Here is a 19,340-nt window from a genome sequence, read left to right as displayed (position 1 = left end):
CCATGGTTGGCACTTCCAGACCACAGGTTATAGGTATTAGTGAAACATGGCTGACTGTAGATAATATAACTAGTGGGATTGAATGTGATGGGTATAGTGTGTTCAGGAATGACAGAGAGAATAAAATGGGGGGAGGAGTATTGTTGATGATAGCTGATGAGCTCCAGCCAAGGAGAATAGAAGTTGAATTGCAGGATAGAGAAAAGAGCACATTTGAGGCCATTTGGTGTGAGATTGTGGCTAGCAGAACTAAATATACAATTGGGTGCTGCTATAGACCAGGTGATGGAAAAGATGGTGGTGACAGTATGCACAAGCAAATAGAAGAAATGGGTGGAAGGAGGGTGATTATTATGGGAGATTTCAACTATGGTCGCATTGATTGGAGTGAGGAGAGGACACACGGGAGGAAGGAACTGGATTTTATGCGGTTATTAAGGGATAACTATCTGCGACAGCATGTAATGGAAAATACTAGGGGTCAGAGAGTGCTTGACCTAGTAATTACATCTGAGGATTTGGCTGTAACAAATATGACCACATTGCCACCAAACGGTGAGAGTGATCATAGGGTCTTAACTTGGGAGGTGGCTAAAGGTGTAGAATTTTCAATTAAGACAGGGTACATGTGGAATTATCGGGCTGGAAAGTATGACAAGCTTAGGAGTTTGATTGGTTCAGTGCCATGGCATGTACAACTGCAAGGACTAGAAGTTGATAGTGCATGGGAGGTAGTTAAGAAGTGCTTGCATGAAGCAATGGCTGACTGTATATCTAGAGTCCGAATAATAAATCAAGTAGGGGTTAAATGGATGAATAACACCATTAAGCTTGAGTTGCAAAAAAAGAAACAACTATGGAGGGAATTTAAGGAGAAGGGTGACCGGCAGGCACATGAACGGTATAAAGCACAGGCCAGAAGGGTGACGAGTGTGGTAAGAAAAGCAAAAAAGGATTACGAAAGAACATTGGCCATGCAGGCTAAAGAGAATCCTAAACAGTTTTTTAGATATGTAGCAAGTAAAAGGAAAAATGTACATGGCAGATTGACTTTAAAGAATGCCGATGGTAGGGAGGTAACTGAATCGGTTGAGATAGTTGAGTTACTGAGTGAGCACTTTGCAAAAGTATATCATCCAGGTGGTGACAATGCAGAAACGAATAAACCAGTAGATTATACGGGAATTGTGGTTAATGAAGTGGAGGTGAGTAGTCTATTGCATAACCTCAATGTCAATACATCTGTGGGATTGGATGGTATACCAGCTCGTGTTGTACGAGAAGCAGCTAAAGAATTGTCAGCAACCTTGACCATTTTGTTTAATTTGAGTCTCGGGTCTGGGTTAGTCCCGAGCAGGTGGAAAGAGGGGAAAATAGTTCCACTGCATAAAGGTGGTTCCAAGACTGCTGTAGTAAATTACCGACCGATTAGCATATCAGGAATCATTGTCAAGGTCTTAGAGAAAATAGTCAAGAGGAAAATACAAGATTGGATAGAAGAAAATGGGATACTGTATCGGGGACAGCATGGTTTTGTGAAGGGTAGGTCATGCCTCAGTAACTTGCTCACGTATTATAACACAGTGACGGCTGAAATGGATAAGGGTAATGGGTTTACGGTGATTCTACTGGACCTTGCCAAGGCCTTTGACAGGATTCCACATGGAATTCTAATCAGTAAATTGCAGCATATAAGAATGGACATAGGGTTGGTGAGATGGATAGGAGGGTGGTTGACGAAGAGATATCAGAGAGTGGTTTACTCGGGAGTAGAGTCCACAAGACGGCCTGTGACTAGTGGTGTGCTACAAGGATCTGTTCTTGGACCACTGCTGTTTAATTTGTTCATAAATGATATAGGAAATGATCTGAGAGGAACAGTTCATTTGTTTGCGGATGATGCAAAGTTGGGTAGGGCAATAGTGAATGCAGATGACATCAAAATTTTGCAGGATGATTTGGATAGATTGGAGGTCTGGGCTAAGGAGAATGGATGTCAGTTTAATGTGGCAAAATGTAAGGTTATGCATTTTGGGGTGAAAAGATTGGCGGCAGTTTACTGCATTGGTGGAACCGTGCTCCAGGAAATTGATGAGGCACGAGATTTAGGAGTGTTGGTAGATAAGGAATTGAAATTTAGGGGACACATTGCAAAAGTGACCAAAACAGCTCATCAAATCACTTGGTTGCTGAAGAATACGATGACAAGCAGGTTATTGTTCCTCTGTATCGAGCCTTGATAAGACCCCATCTAGACTACTGTGCTCAGATTTGGTCACCTAGGTTTCTTCTTGATGGGGAGGAGGTGGAGAGGATCCAGAGGCGAGTGACCAAGATGATAGCAGGTCTGTGGAATTAACCGTATGAGAACAGGTTGAGGATTTGTGGGTTGCAAAAATTGGTTGATAGGCAGAGGAGGGGAGATATGATTGAGACATTCAAATTACTGAAGGGTTTCTATAAAATTAATTCAGAAGATATTTTTGAGAACAGGGCTGGTTGTGGGAGGACTAGGGGACATCCATGGAAACTGGGCAAAAGTGTGGTTAGTAAAGGTGTTAGAGCTGGGTTCTTTACTTTTAGAGTAGTGAATGAGTGGAATGCGCTCCCTGAGTCTGTGGTGGATGCTGTGACAGTGAATGAGTTTAAGGCAAGGTATGATAGATACTGTATGAATGTCAAATAGTTGTGATGAATATGATTTGGGGCCTCCCTCGATGAGTCCAATGACTCCCTGGAGTTGCCCGTAATAATAGTAATAGTAATAATAATAGTAATAAAGGCATGTGCATATGTAGTGCTAGACCGCATGAAGAAATACCAGTCTAAAGTTCGATTGTAATCGGCGGCAAGGGCAATTATTTCCAAGCTTTTCTCGACTATTTCCTGAGTTATTCGATCTAGCAAGAAAAAAACAGATGTCTTCCCGGAAACTCGGATTTTTTATCCCATAAACTCAAGAAAAACGACCATAGAGCCCACACTATTTCAGACCATAACATATGAAGTTAGAACTAGAGGCCACAAAATGGCTCAGGTGTCTACCATGCCCTCTTCACTGGATGCCATTCAACATCACTGATAGTTCGGAACCAGCTATCTCTGATTGGCTATGGGTGTAGCATTGATTAATTTCCCCTTAGACTCCAAAAGGGATAGGGCTTAAAGGACTTCGCCTATCCCCACTGAGGAATAAAAGGCATTACCAGATTTTTTAATTAAATATTATGGACAATTTAATTATGGTTTTGATTAATGGCCAGACGACTTTTCTACTAAGAGACCATCCAGAAATGTCCAGAATATCCCAATGACTCATGTTCTCAACTAATCAACTAACACCTTTTATTCCCTAATAGGGAGTAGGCAAGGCCTTTATATCCTATCTAGCTTTTGGAGACTGAGTGGGAAGTTCAATCTCCACCAGTAGCAATCAGAGATAGCTGGCCCATATCTATCACTAATTATAGCAGCCACCGATGAAGAGGCTGGCAAACAAGTGCTGTCATCTCTTGGTACCTAACCCTGTCACTGTCTGAAACAATGTGGGTACTACAGTCGATTTTCTTGAGTTTACGGGATGAAAAACCCGAGTTTCCAGGAGGAAAAACCTGCTTGCCCGTGCCAGAGATCGACTAACTCGGGAACCGGTCGAAGATAGGCTTAGAAAAAGTTCCTCCAGTCGGAAACTAGACTAGAACCTAGGTCTAACTTCAAGCGGTCAAGCGCAGAGGATGCCAGTGCCACTCCCACCGAGCTACACAGGCCTCATGACTCGTGTTTGAAATTTTAAATATTTTCATGAATTGACTCTCAGCTAATGTTTAAATCATAATGAAGGAAGAAAAGTTTATAATACATGATTATATTATTCAACACTTTACCAATATTTTAGCCTCATTTCTTCATTAGCATAAAAATAATAATAAAAATAAAACCAGAATGCTTTTTATTTGAAAAGAATGAAACTCTTAATCTCCAAGTAACTTTATGATTTTTATTTATTTATTTATTTATTTTTGTTTTTATAGAAGGTAGTGGTGGCGTTTGCACATGAAAGCGCTTAACCACACGAAGGAAGACTTCCTTTCGAATCTAGTCGGCGACTAGAGGAAATTTTTCTAAGCCTTTTTTCGACCGGTTCTCGAGTTAGTCGATCACTGGCACGGGCAAGATGATTTTTCTCCCGGAAACTCGGGTTTTTCGTCCCGTAAACTCAAACCAACCGTAGAACTACATTATTTCAGATATTAAATATATTGAGTTAGGGTTTGGGACCACGAGATGGCGGCACTTGTTGAGCCATCTCTCTCTTCTGTGTGCAACTTAATTAGAGATAGCCTTCGGCCAAATCTCTGATTGGGTAGCAGTGGAGATTAAACTGCCCATTCAGTCTCCAAAAGTTAGATAGTGTTAAATGGCCTCGCCTACTGCCTATACGGGCATAAAAAGGCATTAGCTGATATTTTTAGCTAGCTAGTGGCTGAAATTCAAACTTAGTCATTGCTGGTAGTTCATTTCATGAAGTGAGACAATAGCAGAAAACTGCTCCTATATAGTATTCCTAAACAATAATGGGTATATTACTTTCTGAAAGATATTTAGTGGATTTTTCTGAGTTGCAGAGAAAAACTCTAGTTTCCTGGTAAAAAACTACTTGCTCCACAACTTTAAAAATGACAAACAGCCCATGTGCTAATTAATGTAACAGATATCTGTACAGATTCTCTTCGAAGACGAATAAACTTACAGAAGGAAAAAAATTCCTACGTAGTAATCATACTTCTGTAGGTATGGCATATAATGCAATATACTGAAACCGACGCTGAAAGAAATAATACATAAGCACCAGATCTATGCTATTACAGAAACATTGGACGAAAACTTATGCCTCTTAAAGCATCTAATGAGCATAGCTAATAATAACAATGAATCCGTTGGTCTTGTAATATAATACTAGACCAAGAAAAATCTTTCTCACGCATTTAATATTCTTACCTATTTAACTTCTTGAAAGCCTTTGGCCTCAGGCATCATTCTAGCCATTAAGATGTTATATGCAAATACAGTACTCACTTTGCATGAGGATAACCAACAGTCTCCCTATATCTATGACATACAGCAAAGGAAATATACAAAGCTGTACTCTTTCTCGTCACACCGTTATACAATGCCATAGAACCATTTCTGAGACGAATAGACATGAATCTCTCTAATGTCTCTTCTAGTCTCTCTCACCAAGCTATAATAATAATAATAATTATTATTATTATTTTTATTTCGGGCAACTCCAAGGTGTCGACAGGTTCATCGAGGGAGGCCCTAACATCATGTCAAGAACAACTATTCGACATTCACACAGTATCTATCATACCTTGCTTTGAACTCCTTCACGGTCATTGCACCCACAACAGGTCTGGCAGCTTATTCCACTGATTTACCACTCTCCAAGTAAAAATCCTAGCTCTAACACCCTTGCTAACCACATTCTTGCCCAGATATGGCCCCTAGTCCTCCCACCACCAGTCCTATTCTCAAATATATCCTCTGGATTAATCTTATAGAAACGCTTCAGTAATTTGAATGTCTTAATCATACCTCCCCTCCTCCGCCTATCAACTAATTTCTGCAACCCACAAATCTCCAATCTGTTCTCATAAGGTTCATTCCACAGACGTGCCACCATCTTGGTCACCCCTCTCTGGATCCTCTCCACCTCCTCCTCATCAAGAAGAAACCCTGGCGCCCATATCTGGGCACAGTAGTCCAGATGGGGTTATCAGGGGTCGATATACAGGTACAATAACTTTTTGTCTCTGCTTGTTAAAGTATTTTTCAGTAACCAAGTGATTTGATGAGCTGATTTAGCCACTTTTGCAATGTGCCTCTTAAACTTCAACTCTCAATCCACCAACACTCCCAATTCCCTGGCCTCTTCAATCTCCTGGAGTACAGTTCCGCCAATGTGATATACTGCTGCTAATCTTTTCACTTTGACATTCATTTTCCCTAGTCCAGTCCACTAAACTATTCAAATCATCCTGCAAAATTTTGACATCCTGTGCACTCACAATTTCTCTACCAACTTTGCATTATCAGCAAATAAGTGAACACTTCCTCTCAGATCCTTTCCTATATCGTTAATGAAAAAATTGAAAATTAGTGGTCCAAGAACAGAACCTGGCAGCACACCACTAGTCACAAGCTGTCTTTTGGACTCCACTCCTGAATGAACCACTCTGGTATCTCTCCATCAACCATACTCCTATCCATCTCAACAACCCTATACCCATCCCCAACTGCTCCAGTTTACTGATTAGAGTTCCATGTGGTATCCTGTCAAAGGCTTTGGCAAGGTCCAGTAGAATCACTGTAAACTCATTACCCCTATCCAGTTCAGCCGTCACTGTGTTAGAAAACGTATGGATGTTACTGAGGATGTTATTTTTTTATGGATGTTATTTTTTTAAATAACGAAACCTGTGGTGCGATCATAATTAAAAGAAACACACGTATTAACCACAGTGAAAATTATTTAATTGTAAATATTTCATCCTAAGTATCGTAGGACATCATCAATAGAGTAGTTTTAAACAATAATAGGAATAATATACCTAGTTATGGTGCATGATTACAATAGAATCTCATTAAACGTGCATCTACAGAAGTAGCAAAAAAAAAATTATTTAACACAATTTTGTATGACAATTTCCCATACTTTAGGAATAGTAAGAAAGTCGTTGCGGTTTAAGTTTGGTCTATGTAGTAGGGCTTCAGAACTTTCTTTGTATAACGTTCATGTTTATATAAAGATCTATGTAAAAGTTTAGACTTTTCCCAATGGATCCTATGGTTTGGATTTTCAATTCAGTGTTGAGAGAGGCCAGATTTCTGCGGTTTAAAAAGACGAATGTGGTCTTGATGTTCCGAGATGCGTTTCTGAACAGACCTACCTGTCTGTCCAAAGTAAGATAATTTGCACGAGCATGGAATCTCAAAAACGCCAGGCAACATCAAAGGTGAGTGTTTGTCCTTAGGAGAAGGTAACGAGTTGTAAATTTGGTTGATAGGTTTGTAAGTAATGGCAAAATTGTATTTCTTCATAATTTTAGAAAGAAGTTCTGAGATGCCTTTAACGTAAGGTATGGAAATCCTATTGACTTCTTCCTGTCTGGTTTGATGAGTGGAGAAATGACTGATGATTTTTTTTAGTTGTTTTAGTATTATATCCATTTAGGATGGCTGTATTTTTGATTACTTCTAATTCCTGGTTTAAAGATTCTTCAGAGAAGCAGAATTTGTATGCTCTAGAAACTAGTGATTTAATAATTCCAGATTTCTGACATGGATGATGAGCAGAAGAATTGTAAATGTAGCGACCTGAGAATGTAGGCTTGCGAAAGACAGACGTGGCAATGGAACCGTCTTCTTTTCTTTGGATGTGTAAATCTAAAAAGGAGATACAACAGAAAAATGGATAGTCAATTTATTTAACCATCCACTCACAAAAGATGAATTAAATGTCATTATTATTATTATTATTATTATTATTATTATTATTTTAACGGTGTCTCCATGGAGTCAAAAGACTCGCCACGGGAGACCCGACATTGACACACTAACCATTATTTACACAATACCTGTCATATCTCTTCTTAAATTCATTCACAGGTGAAGCATTCACAACCACATCTGGCAAAGCATTCCACCCATTCACAACCCTCCAAGTAAAAAATCTAGTCCTAACACCCTTGTTAACCACACTCTTACACAATCTCCAGGGATGGCCCCTCGTTCTCTCACATCCTGCACTGGTCTTAAGAATATCATCAGTATCAATCCTGTAAAATCCCTTTAACAATTTAAAAACCTCTATCATATCTCCTCTCCTACGTCTATCAGCTAGTTTTTGGAGCCCACAGATCATCAATCTATCCTCATAGGGAACATCCCAGAGACCTGCAATAATCTTTGTAACCCGCCTCTGAATCCTTTCCACCACTTCCACATCACCAAGAAATCCTGGCGACCAGTGCATAATATCTCTGCATAATAGTCCAAATGCGGCCTTATTAATGCCTTATAGAGTGGAACAAAAACTTCCCTATCCCTGCTTGTTAGTGTGTTCCTCAACAACCATGTAATTTGATGTGATGTTTTGGCAATCTTTGCAATATGCCCTTTAAACTTAAGTTCTCTGTCCACAATAACTCCCAAGTCTCTTGTCCCATCAACTTCCTGCACTTCAGTTCCGTTAATATAGTAAACATCATGCGATGTCATCCTCCCGAAGTGCATCACCTTACACTTAGCCACGTTGAACTGACAGCCATTTACCTCAGTCCATACCGTCAGCCTATTTAAGTCATCCTCTAAAATATCCACATCATTTGAATTGATTATAGCTATTCCCAATTTCGCATCATCAGCAAACAAGTGGATATTTCCATTCAAGGTATTTCCAATATAGTTGATGTACAAATTAAACAATAGAGGACCAAGAACTGAGCCCTGAGGTACACCACCAGTCACTTGCCTTTTCCTGGACTCAGTTCCTCCATAAACCACTCTTTGAGATATGTCCACCAGCCATCCTTTATTCCAAATCACAATCTTCGGATCCAACCCATTTGCTCTAATTTATGTAACAGAGTTCCATGTGGAACCCAGTCAAAAACCTTTGCAAAGTCAAGCAGTATCACTGAGTAAGGATTTCCTTTATCCAACTCCACTGTTACTTTATTATAAAAAGTAAGCAAATTACTTAGGCAAGACCTACCCTTCACAAAACCATGTTGCCCCTTATAAAGTATCATATTGCTGTCCACCCAGTCCTGAATTCTAATTTTAACCAATTTCTCCAAAATCTTAACCACCACTCCAGATATATTGATTGGTCTATAATTTGCAACCTCAGTCTTAGAGCCTCCCTTGTGCAATGGAACTATTTTCCCCTCTTTCCACTCTATTGGCACTTTACCAGACTTGAGGCTTAAATTAATCATTCTGGTTAGAGGAGTTGCTAATTCTCTTACACATTCTCGTAACACATGGGCCGATATGCCATCTTACCCAATGGCAGTGTTAGCATTAAGGTTCTTTAATATATTAAACACCTCAATTTCATCTATCTCTATACTCTCATCAGTCAATGGCACATCTGACACTGCACTATCACCACGAAGATGGTACACTTTTGCGAAATAATCACTAAGCAACTCAACTATTTGATTAGCTTCAGTAATTTCCCTACCACCAACACATTTTAAAGTAATCTTTCCATGGATATTCTTCCTTTTACTAGCCACATAGTGAAAGAACTCTTTAGGGTTTCTTTTAGATTCATCAGCTAGCTTCATCTCATAATTAGCTTTGGCTTTCCTTATCATACAGGTTACTCTCTTTGACTGTACCTTATATTGCTCATTGGAATGCTCATCACCTTTTTCTTTATATGACCTCCACAACCTTTTCTTTATCTGCAACTCCTGTTTAATTGTATTATTCATCCATTTTACTCCTACTTCATTTCTCCTTCTGACTCTGGGAATACAGTCTAATACAGCTTTCTTCAAATGTTCCTTGTGAATCTCCTAAGCACCATCAACATCTCTCCCCTTGAATTTCTCATGCCATAGTACAGTTGAAAGCTGACTTCTCGGCTTGCCATAATCACCATCCTTGTAATTCCACATATTCCCATTCTTAATAGAATATTCAGCACGTCTTTGAATCTCCCAGGTTAAGACCACATGATCGCTTTGCCCAAGTGGAGACATTGTAACTAAATTACTTATTGATATGTTCTCCGATGTTATGACCAGATCTAACACTCTAGAATCTCTTGTCTCTTCCATCACATGCTGTCTCAGGTAATTATCTCTTAACAACTGTATAAACTCCATTTCCTTTGTTCCTTGTGACCATTCCTTTCCCCAGTCTATGTCCCCAAAGTTAAAATCCCCTATAATAATTATTTGACCTTCACTCATCGTGCTAATTTGCCAATACATGCTATATACATTCTCCCTTATTCCCCTTGGATTATAGCAACAACCAATTACATATTTCACCTTGTTAATCTCTATCTCACACCAAACAGCCTCTAATGAACTGCCCTCTACATACCTATCACAGTGAGGCACTTCTATCTTTTTTGGCTTTAATGTTTCGTCTATCATTAATAAAACCCCTCCCCCATTCTGTTATCTATGTCCTGCCTGAAAATACTGTACCCCTTACATTCAATCCCAACAACTATATCATTCTTGGTTAACCAAGTTTCACTAATTCCTGTAATTTTTGGCCATGTTGTAATAAGTAATAACAAAAATTCTTCGCACTTATTCCTAATACTTCGAGCATTAGTATACATAAACTGCAATACTCCCTTCCTCCCATAATATCTATGTGTGCGAATTACCCCACTCTGTATACTGTTAACATTCTGCGAACAATTAATCCCAATTTCACAACGATTAATGACCTTAGTACTATTTACAGCTGACTCTATCACCTGCGTCCCAAGCAAATTCCATTTCCCTGTTTATGACCCTTTACTCTGTCCTTTATCAGTAAATGTTCTAAATGCCAAGCTCCTAATCCATTTAAGCGCAAACCATCTTGCGTAAAATACTCCTTCCTTTTATCAAACTCATCCCAGACATTCATAAAATGAATATTCAGTTTCATTTCTTTGCAAAACCTTTTACACAATCTTGACAGCATTCCATTTACTATAATTGCTGTTCTGTTCATTTCATCACAATCAAATCGTGGTAGCACACTCATGATCTTTCCACTCTCACTCTTTGCATTCATTGCTATCATTAAATCCTTCAAATCCCTTCTTACAGAAAATCTTTTGCTACGTAGATCATTCGTCCCTATAACTGCAATAATCTCACTCACTCTATCTTTCTGCAATTTCACAGTCCCAGTTATATCCTTAATCTTTGACCCTGGATAACACGCGTTAATTACTCTACCATCCTTCACACCCTTAATTATAGAATTCCTATACAACACAACATCTTTTTTGCTTCTTCTTAACTTGACATCGTTTACTCCCAGTGATGTTTGCTTTTGTTCCTGAATGTTCTAGCAAGAGGCCATAAGTTTGCGATTTCACCAAAGTGTTTTCCCATATTTAGACTTCATAAATAATATAGAAAGAAACGTAAAACATCTCTCCAGTATTGAAGCCAACAGACTTCGATTTGAAGTAACTAAAGTGATCTACAATGCCAAACCTTCAGAATTAAATATCCCACCATCAGAATTGAAAGCTATTATTTCCTTAAAATGTAACAAAAATATAATCATTACTAGATCTGATAAAGGAAATACCACTGTGGTTCTTGATACCAATTCATATGACCGAAAAATGAATTTATTTCTTTGAGATCGTAATACTTACGTCAAATTGGATTATGATCCTACGAAACGTCCTCAGAAAATTAAATAAGCTACGTAATGAAACCTCCTCTTTAGATGAAGAAACAATCAAAAAACTTAAGACATACCATGCAAGACCTCCTAGAATTTATGGCTTACCTAAGCTACACAAAACTGATGTTTCACTTAGACCCGTCATAGACTGTATCAGCTCTCCAACGTACAAGTTATCAAGATTCTTATCTAACCTTCTCTGCCCTCACATAGGCCACTCAGTCTCTTCAATCAAAAATTCTACTGAGTTTCACACAAAAAATAAAGACATTCAATTATCAAAAACTGACTTGTTAATCAGCTTCGACATTGTCTCCCTCTTCACAAACATTCCCCATAAAGACACAATAGAATTACTAACTCAAAAATTTCCGTCTGATATAGTTGAATTGTTCAAGTTTGTTATTTCATCAGGTTACTTCGCCTGGAAAGGTCAAATTTACATGCAAGAAGAAGTAACAGCAATGGGATCTCCTATATCACCAAACTTGTTTCTAGAACACCTTGAGGAAAAAATATTCACTTTTGAACACAAACCAAAAATTTAGTTAAGATATGTCGACGACATATTTGTAGTCTTGGATCATCCCGAACATGAATTACAACTGTTTCTAGATAAAATTAACCTTCTTCATCATCGCATCAACTTTACGTTAGAAAACGAATCTCCACAGGGTATCTCCTTTTAAATCTACACATCCAAAGAAAAGAAGACGGTTCCATCCCCACATCTGTCTTTCGGAAGCTTACATTCTCAGGGCGCTACATTCACAATTCTTCTGCTCATCATCCATCTCAGAAATCTGGCATTATTAAGTCACTAGTTTCCAGAGCATACAAATTCTGCTCCTCTGAAGAATCTTTAAACCAGGAATTAGAAGTAATCAAAAATACTGCCATCCTAAATGGATATAAGCCTAAAACAACTCAAAAAATCAGTCATTTCTCCACACATCAAACTAGACAGGAAGAAGTCCATAGGATTTCCATACCTAACGTTAAAGGCATCTCAGAACGTCTTTCTAAAATTATGAAGAAATACAATTTTGCCATTACTTACAAATCTATCAACCAAATTTACAACTCGTTACCTTCTCCTAAGGACAAATTCTCACCTTCGATGTTGCCTGGCGTTTATGAGATTCCATGCTCGTGCAAATTATCTTACTTTGGACAGACAGGTAGGTCTGTTCAGAAACGTATCTCGGAACATCAAGACCACATTCGTCTTTTTAAACCACAGAAATCTGGCCTCTCTCAACATGGAATTGAAAATCCAAACCATAGGATCCATTGGGAAAGTCTAAACTTTTACATAGATCTTTATATAAACATGAACGTTTATTCAAAGAAAGTTCTGAAGCCCTACTTCACAGACCAAACTTAAACCGCAACGACGTTCTTACTATTCCTAAAGTATGGGATATTGTCATACAAAATTGTGTTAAATAATTTTTTTTTGCTACTTCTGTAGCACGTTATGCACGTTTAATGAGATTCTATTGTAATCATGCACCCTAAATAGGTATATTGTTCCTATTATTGTTTAAAACTACTGTACCGATGATGTCCTACGATACTTAGGATGAAATATTTACAATTAAATAATTTTCACTGTGGTTAATACGTGTTTCTTTTAATTAATTAATTTTAATTCTGCCATATACATTTTTTTCTTTTACTTGCAACATATCGAAAAAACTGCTTAGGATTATCTTTAACCAATGTTCTTTCGTAATCCTTGTTTGCTTTTCTTACCACGCTCGTTACCGTTCTGGCCTGGGCTTTATACTGTTCTTGTGCCTGCCGGTCACCTTTCTCCTTAAATTCAGTCCATAGTTGTTTCTTTTTTTCAGCTCAAGCTTAATAGTGTAATTCATCCATTTAACTGCTACTTGATTTATTATTCGGACTCTAGGTATACAGTCAACCATTGCTTCATGCAAACACTTTTTAACCGCCTCCCATGCACTGTCAACTTCTAGCCCTTGTAGTTGTACATGCCATGGCACTGTACTAATCAACTCCTAAGCTTGTCATACTTACCAACCCGATAATTCCACATGTACCCTGTCTTATTTGTAAATTCCACACCTCCCAAGTCAAACCCCATCATCACTCTCACCAATTGGTATCAACCTGGTCATATTCGTTACAGCCAAATTCTCAGATGCATAATCCTGGCAGCATAAGCTGATAATGCTACTGCTATAGCCTGAAAAAGGGTAGGATTTCTCTAACATAACAACAATGCCAAGCAGCCTCAGGAGTCCAAGTAAATGCACATAAAACCTAACAGGACTATGGGGTAGAAATGAATCAACCAAACTGATGCTTCCTATGTTTGGCTACTGGTTTGTAGGGGGAAACAAATACTGGGTAGTGCACTTTGGAAACACACTCTTACATGAATGGGAACTGGGATGCACTACTTGAACGTTACAGCAAGTACCAGGAAAGCAGGCAGTAGTACAAGCCTCTGCTTCCATAAATGGGTCGATTGATTGATTGACTGATTTGCAGTTTCATGGCGCAAGGATAGCGAAGATCATATTGCTCCAGGACACGAGTTAAAGCAGTATTCTGGGTCCTGACAGGTAAATAGCTGTATTGTTATAAGGTGTAAATAGTAAAAAATATAAAATATATGTTCAAAGTTATAAGAAAATAAATGAGTAAATAAAATGTATATATATGGTTTAGTATCTACAATGCGGTATCTACACATACACAAATTTATAATCAAACATCTGAATAAATTAATGTTTTCCAAAAAATTTAAAACCTCATACAATTTGTTCAAGCCTGATGACATCTATCTAAATGTATAGGACTTGGCCAAAAAAGCAAAAATGACACTTGTCATGAAGTGCTTGAGCTCCACCAAAATAATGACTAAAGACGGGTGTTGCATTTCTCAAAAATAGGTGGGTCATCAGCCCTTTTTAAATTAGGATATGTGCGAATAACCGTGCTCTAAGCAGAGCCTAGCAAGAATAACTTCCTCTCTTCTCTTCCTACATTTACTAAACTTCTGGTGCTTAATTTCAGGCTTAATCTCATTGAGTTTGCTCGTCTGTGCTTCCCACCATTAGTATTGCCCTTAGGCAATTAACTTTGAGTTCATAACCTGTGTGTAGTCAGCATATGGGACGGTCCAGCAGCACGTCAAGAAAGTATGATCTCATCTAGCAGCTTTAGCTATAAGGTAATTTCCCTCAATTCCAATGTGGCTGGGAACCCAACACAACCAAACATCGAAATTAAAGGTCATTATTTTATACACTATCTGATCAAAAGTGCCCGGACACCTACTCGAAACTGTAATCAGACTTTCCCTGTGATATGCTTTCCAGTAGTGGACATTCATATGGGGTGGGTCCAACCTTTGCTTCTATGACAGCTCTAACTCTACCGGGGAGACTTTCTACCAGGTGTCGGAACGTCTCTGGAGGAATGGCAACCCATTCTACCTGAAGAGCTGTAGCTAGAACAGTTCATGATATGGGTCATTGGGATCTGGAGCCATTTCGGCTTTCTATTCCATCCCAAAGTTGTTTTATGGGATTCAGGTTAGGGCTCTTGGCCGGCCAGTCAATTTCTGGAACGTTATTGCATGCAGACCATTCCCTCACCGACTTTGCTTTATGGCAGGTAGCATTGTCATGCTGATACAGACAATAGTGATCACCGAATTTATCTTCTACAGGAGATAGTACACAATGGGTCAAAATGTCCTTGTATACCCTTCTGCATTTAGATTCCCTTGTAGTGTTATAAGAGGGTCATTCCATTTCATGAAAAACACTCCCACACTGTAAATCCACCTCCTTCAAATTTCACTATTGGCACTACACATGCTTGCAGGAATCTTCTTCAGTCATTCGCCACACTCAGAACCGCTCATTGGACTGCCACATGATAAGGCGTGATTCATGACTCCAAATCACTCGCTTCCAGTTGTCGACTGTCCAGTAGCATCGCTGTTTACACCACAGCAGGCAGCACTTATCGTACGAGAAATGTTTGGGTTATGAGCAGCTGCTCGACCATGGAACTCTATTCCTCTTAACTCGCAACGTGCAGTCATGGGTCTGCTTGGACAGTTTGTATCATTGCAGAACTCCTGGGTGATTGTTTCCCTCGATGTCTGGCGATTTCCACGAACGAACTTCAACACTCGACGTTGAAGTTCGTCATTAAACGCGGCCTGCCCGACCATGGTTTTGTTGTGGTTGTGCCTTCATGTTTCCACTTCACAATCACATCACCAACTGCAGACTTGGGCAATTTGAGGAGGGTTGAAATGTCTCTGACAGATTTCTTACTGATGTGGCAACCAATAACTAGTCCACGTTCGAGGTCACTGAGCTCCCTTGACATTCTGCTCGCACTTCTTATCACTGAACAACACATATCTCCGTTCCTCCTTTTATACCAGCAAGTAAAGAGGTTGCAGTGACATCTAGACGTCAGTTTACAAATTACAGAGGTGGGGAGTGTTTGGATACTTTTGATCAGATAGTGTGCACGAGTTGGAACACGTTGCCAAGCTCTGGATGTTGATTATACCCCAGGAAGAAGATAGCCTGTAAAGAACTCAAAGTCTATATAATTTAACACTTTTGGTATGAGTTTTGTTTGATATGCATAGGTGCAATCTGAAAGGGAATGCAACTTTGCTGTATAATTACTACAATCGGGTGAGATCCGTTTGGAGATTGTAATGTTAGGAAACACAGCAGCACAGTTAACAGAGATCTCTGATCTTTAACCATCAGCATACATTGGCAAGAAATCAGAGTGGACTGCTCTGTGTTCACTGCAGGTAAAGAGATGACAATGTCGAGACTTTTGTAGTTGGCAAAGTGAGAGATTGCAGGTTGGGGACAAGCCTGACATGGAGGAATTCTATTTTGTTTGGCACAAGTAATATTGTCAACACTCATTCTAATAGCATCCATAGTGTCTTCAAAGTGCAAACAAAAAGGACGTATACCAGTCTGAAGTGTGTGATATAGGACCTCTTTACATTGATAAAAGAGACTAGTCAATGTAGGTTGATCTGGAAGGGACTTTAATTTTAGGACACAATTAAGATAAATGTTTTCATTTAAGTAATAGACGGGATTCATTTGATTCAACATAAAGCTTTGAATGGGTGATGTGAGAAAAGCACCGGTAGCTAATCTAATACCCTGATGATGGATCGGGTCCAACCACCAATGTGTGCTCTTCCTTGCAGAAGTGCAGATCTGGGACCCATAATCAAGATTTGAATGTACAAGAGCACAATAAATGCAGAGCAAGGAACAACTATCAGCACCCCATTCTGCAGATCAGAGGCGGGAAAACTGTTTATTCATTGTGGTCACAACTTAAAGTGTGCCAAATGAAAGTAATGTTGGCTATATTATGCAAATGTTTTAGAAAAATAATAAGAAATAACTGAAACGTGTTAGTTTAATGGAAATAACTGAAACGTGTTAGTTTAATGGAAATAACTGAAACGTGTTAGTTTAATGGAAATAACTGAAACGTGTTAGTTTAATCGAAATAACTGCATTTCAACTTACCTTCGATGGGGAAATTGATGGGCTTTTCATCAACGAGTCTCATGAAATTTAGGTATAGGAGTGACCATAGTCGTCAAAATGACTCACAAATGGATAACTAAGAACAGTACTGAGAGGGAATATTCTTTGTTTGAAAATTCTAGGGTTTTTCATCAATGAGTCATGAAATTTGGCTTAATATCTATCCTCAATAAGCATATTAGCAATGCCTCTAAATTTATGTCAGTCAGTGGAGATCTGTATCTAGACTTCAGGAAATCTAGCATAGAAAATTTTGACTCGCATACCTCTATAGATTTATTATTATTATTATTATTATTATTACGTAACACCTCCAGGGAGTCCAAAGACTCATTGAGCGAGGGCACCTACCCTATAATTCTTCATCTCCATCAACCACAACTACCTTCATCATCATCTATACCAACGCCCTCTATCGCTGACCACCACTAGTATGTTCACAGACAATTACAAACATCCATGCCCACGTAGGGATTCTAACCCCCCAGCCTTTTGGCTGTAGAGCGGATACGATAGCCACTAGGAACCAGACTGGCAAACATGGAAAATAATTTTGAAACGGCTATCTTTAGATTTAGAAGACTCCAATTTGTCAGAATAGTGAGACACATCTCTGATAAAACATTTCGTTTACCTTTTATTCTCCACTTTGCAGGGAAAGCATTCTTCTTCAAATCCATGCTTATCCAAAGAGAAAAAATTGTAAGTCAAATCGAAATGTATCATGCAAAAAATCAAATATCAATTTCAAAATTTTCAAATTCGTGATTCAAATTTTTGATCTAGATTTTTGATCGCGTTTACATAGAGATCATCTTTAGCATGAGAGAAATTATAGTCATTATTTTCTAGAAACCTATTCAACTTTGAAAAATGTATCAAATCATTCTTTTGAAATTGTGCTAGCTCTCTCATTCATCGACAATTTGTTAAGTGTTTTAAAGAAAAATGGTGACTGCACTTTTGATGATCTTAATGATTTTACAAATGTAAAATGGTTAAGCAGAGGAAAACTCTAGGAACGATTTATTCCTTATTTCCTCTAATAAAAGAGTATCTTGTTCAATAAAGGTAAGATTGAAAATTCCCCTGAAATCGAAACTTTTTTACAGCAGTGTGATTTGCACTTTCTGTGCGACATGGTGGCTCACATGAATCGCAATACCAAGCTTCAGGAACGGGTAAACGAGCAATCGCAGTCTATTCATAAATTTCAATTAAAGAAGAATTTTATTAGGCGATTTAAACATTTTAAGGTGCAAGAAGAAGAAGAAGAAGGTTTTTTTCCTTTTTCCTTCATGTCGAAAATGCTCCTATTTGTATTCAAATGGAGTTTATTGATTTCCGAAATGATTCCATTCTAAAAGAGAATATAAAAATTTAGGTCAAACATATCCGCAAATAAAAAGTTTTCAGCGAATATTCTAAGTTATTTTGGAAGCTCTCTTTAATGCGAACAATTATTCTTATGTATGAAAGGTGACAAAACGCCCACAAATCAAGCCTAACCGACGCCAATCTTTCTGCCATAATGAAGGTGGTATGCGCTCAATCGTTGAGTGAAATTTCGGCAAGCTGGCTAACAATAAACATTGTCAAGTGTCGGGAAAAATAAAATAATACAATTAAATTACTTAAAATTACTATAATTATATTATGCAAGTATATATACTTTAACCTCAAAATATTATCATCTTTTTCCAAAATATAGACCCCCCCCCCCCCAAAAAAAAGTATTTTATTTCAACACAAACAATTCAAACTAATAGGAGACTGTAAATTTTTGTGATGGTTATTAATGAGATTTTATACTTTTTTAGACTGGATAAATATTTAATTTGTTCAAGTAAAATTTAATTTCGGTTTAATTTCGTCTAAATGCTATATATTGTAAATATTAATATAATAAAATATTCTCTATATTTTTTGAGTTGTCGTAATCATTACACTACTATTTTATGTCTTGTAATGACTTATATTAAATGAAAGTTTCATTATTAATTTCCAATTTATTTATACTCATTCTTCACTCCCCTTCGATTTTAATTAGTGCAGTTTTTTAGTCGAAAAAAATTTTGCGGGCCACTTGAGATATACTTTTATGGCAAATGGCTCATGATTCAATTGAATTTGACACACCTGCTTTATATTCTGCAATTTTTTTTTCCGACTGCTCCAGCCAGACTGCGCTTCCGCGAGTAAGGGATTGGAATGCGGATTAACAATAATGCAGGGACTCGTCACCATAACCGGAGTTTTCTCTTTATCTCATTGAAGCAGTAGGTTAGTCGT

Source organism: Typopeltis vanoorti, chromosome 18 (assembly GCF_054136105.1).
Source record: "Typopeltis vanoorti isolate ZY-2024b chromosome 18, IOZ_Tvanoo_1.0, whole genome shotgun sequence".
Classification (NCBI taxonomy): domain Eukaryota; kingdom Metazoa; phylum Arthropoda; class Arachnida; order Uropygi; family Thelyphonidae; genus Typopeltis; species Typopeltis vanoorti.
This window is presented reverse-complemented; position numbering follows the sequence as displayed.